The sequence below is a fragment of the Alligator sinensis genome, unplaced genomic scaffold (genome assembly GCF_000455745.1).
Source record: "Alligator sinensis unplaced genomic scaffold, ASM45574v1 scaffold1055_1, whole genome shotgun sequence".
NCBI classification, from domain to species: Eukaryota; Metazoa; Chordata; order Crocodylia; family Alligatoridae; genus Alligator; species Alligator sinensis.
Window position 1 is genome coordinate 382,273 of NW_005842170.1, and position 3,137 is coordinate 385,409.

Genomic DNA, 3,137 nt, shown 5'->3' on the forward strand with positions numbered 1-3,137 from the left:
CCCTGCCCTCCCCTCTCCTCTAGCCCTCCCTCCCTCCCCAGCCTCCCACTTACCAGCATGGAGTCTGGGTCCAGCTCCCTGAGGCAGCCAGTGGGGACTGCCCAAATCACCAAAGCTCTCCAAATCTTTACCGAATCAATTCGGAGAGCTTTGAATCAATTCAGACCTTTTAATTGGTCTCCTGATTTGGATTTGGAGATTTGGCAGCTGAATTAGGCCAAATATCTTCCTAATTGAATCAGCACACAAAGCTTTGCAGAGCCCTAGTTTATAGTAGTTGTTTCCCTTGATATTGTTTAGTATAATTTGAGTGCAGTGTGTATCATATATCATAACCTAAGATAGTAACAAACTGTCCAGGTTGAAGAATTAAAATAGACACTTGGCTGATACTTCTTTCTGTTTGAAGCTGAAATCCCCAAATCATTCTCTGATGGAAATATTTTAATGAAATGCATATTCTGCCCCCACTACTTACAGTCTGAGCTGAAATACAGAGGAACAATACTGCTATTTGTGTGCATGACCTCAAAGAACCTAGCAGTAAGATTTGTAAAACTTTTATTTTTTATCAATATTATTCACATATGCTGGATTTTTAATTGATCTTGTTGCCTTGTTCTGCAAGATGTTTTTGCAGGGATTTACCATAATAATGTCTTTTAATGGAGCTGATTATGTCTCCCAAAAGGCATATTAATATATGAATAAATTGCTCTTAAGGTACATCTATTTATCAAATGAACTGTAATAAGCATAATACAGTGTTCCATGGAGCACAGTATACATTGTAATATATATGCTTCCTGTCTAATATTTATGCCTTTTTTCTTGTAACTTCTAGACTTGAATCCTTCTGACTGATGAAAAAAATAAAACAATTGGTATGAGACAGCAGGATTGAGAGACCTTGGGATGATTGCTGGGGTCTGGGCAGAGGACAGATCCTCAGAGATAAGGTATGTTGATATGCAGCTATCACAAAATCAGTTTGCCTTTATGCTCATTATTCAAAATAGTGCTTCAAAGGGAACATTGGTGTTGCCTCACAGCTGCAAGGGAAAAAATGATTGTAGGTGGTATTTAGAAAGCAATAGAGACATCTAATGAGGCGTGTGCCCCACACAGACAAGCAACAGTTATTGCTGTTTCTTTTACAGGTCAAAAGAAACATGAGTGTTGTACTCCTGTATTTGTTCTGCCAAAGGTTTGAATAACATACCTTTCAGTTTTCAAACCATAGAACTCTCTACACAGCTGCTTGCATATTTTCTATTCTAAATGTATAAGTCAGATTAATTTTTCTGTTTCAATGCACTAAGTGTTAACAATACATTCTATCTAAATAGCACAGTGAAATGCAAATTACAGCTTCCATGGTATGGTTTGTTTAATACAAAACTCATTAAAATGCATAACCTAAAAACTCCTTACTCTGTGAAGCTCTGTGCTGTATCTCTCCATACTATCAAGCAGCTGCATGTTGGCTCTTTGATATTGGAAACCCTATTGTCATTAACCTCATTATGACAATACTTCTTTATAACATTCAAAATATGTGCCTTTCAAGGTGGATGCTGTAAAGATGATATGGTGTTTTTTGTCTCTGTTACACAATGGAAAGTGAAAACAAAGTGGGAAAGGATGTATATCAGGAGACAAGGGGATGCAGAGACTTTTTATTAACACTCCCAAGAACAATGGTGGTTCTACGGGTAAAAAACTTTTAAATTTACCCACCAGTGGATGTGTCAGTTCATTTGACAGTGATGTCTGTTAGCAGATGGAAAAAGTGGCTTGCATGTGGAGTGTCTGCCCTTAAACTCTTCAGTTGCCTTTAGTTAACTGGATAATGTTATCTCAGTATTTGCATTACTCCTTAGGTGTCCCTTATAATAAGTACAAAGACTAACAGATATTGAGCTAGCATAAACTAGTTATCTAAGGAAATTGGGAGGCCTTTAAGGGTGGTCACTGCACATGCTGTTTTAGAGATATGAGCAGAATCTGCAGTCTGCAAGATGACTCTGGCCTTGGAGAATAATTTAAAAAGAAAACATGACAGAAAAGAGGTACTTTAGTCAAGTCCAGAAACAAAAGCAAATGATATATAATACCTGTTCTGACACACATTAGAACCTCAGAAAAAGTTGTGTTAACTGTAGTGGTATACAGTATAGTCTTGATGCTGAACATTGAGAGGATTCACTACCATAGTCTGAAGTGAGAGTAGGCAAGGATTTATGCTTCTCTTTGCTAAGAATTGATTGCTCTCATTGCTGCTTCTTGGAGCCCTGCCCCCATGTGAATCTGCTCTCATTAGGCCTAAAATATACAGTTCTTCTGCTTGCCGTTTCTTCTTTCAACCCCAAAATGGCATTGTTTTTTCTTATTCTCAGTGAAAAACTGGTGACAAACTCAAAAAGGCTAGACTAGAAAGTGTTAATTAATAGAATAGTGGTTTTCAAACGTGGGTACATGGCACTTTGCCAAGGAGTAAAGTGCCTGAATTTGAATATGGTGATGGAGCTTCTGATTGGTCAACATACAGTGAATGATGGTACTGCTGCTTATGGACATAGGGGTCAACACTTTTCTTAAGAAATGAGTATGTATAGACTCATCAGGTCTCTACAAGGCCTGATTTGCAGGTAAAAGCCAAAAAAAAAAAAATGAAAATCACTGAAGTAGAGAGTAAATCTTCTCTTAATCTGAGATGGACCACCTGGACTATTAGTGGGGCTATGAAACTGCTTACTCTTTCTTTGGACTATATGGAATCAGGTTGGGTAGGAAAACAGGAAGGCCAGATGCTAAGAGCTCCAGGAGCTACCAAAAATTACTTTTTAACAAGGCCCCTGTATTGTAGGTGACGGAAGGATAGCAAACCCCTATAAAAATTGCTATGTGTATTTTAAACCTGCATGTATCATAGGCATATTTCTTAAACCAAAACTTTTGTAATACTCAGTGTTTTGTTTATACTGCATAAGTAATGTTTAATCTGCATGTTTGATTGGGAATACCTTTTTTTCATCTGAGTGCACTCCATTTTGGCTTGCATACCTCTTGGGTACATAACAAAGAAGATGCCAGTTGTGTGGAGGGAAAGAGGGTTACTGAATTACAAAACAGCA

General features: G+C 37.7%; 1 long non-coding RNA gene across 1 annotated transcript in view; it reads left to right on the forward strand.

Annotated features, from left to right (window-relative positions):
• The window catches only part of LOC112550638, a 59,203-nt gene that overhangs the window by 54,153 nt on the left and 1,913 nt on the right, over nucleotides 1-3,137 (forward strand). The window contains exon 3 of the long non-coding RNA XR_003094564.1: nucleotides 845-959. This is a non-coding gene — a long non-coding RNA (uncharacterized LOC112550638). The remainder of the gene's footprint in view (nucleotides 1-844; nucleotides 960-3,137) is intronic.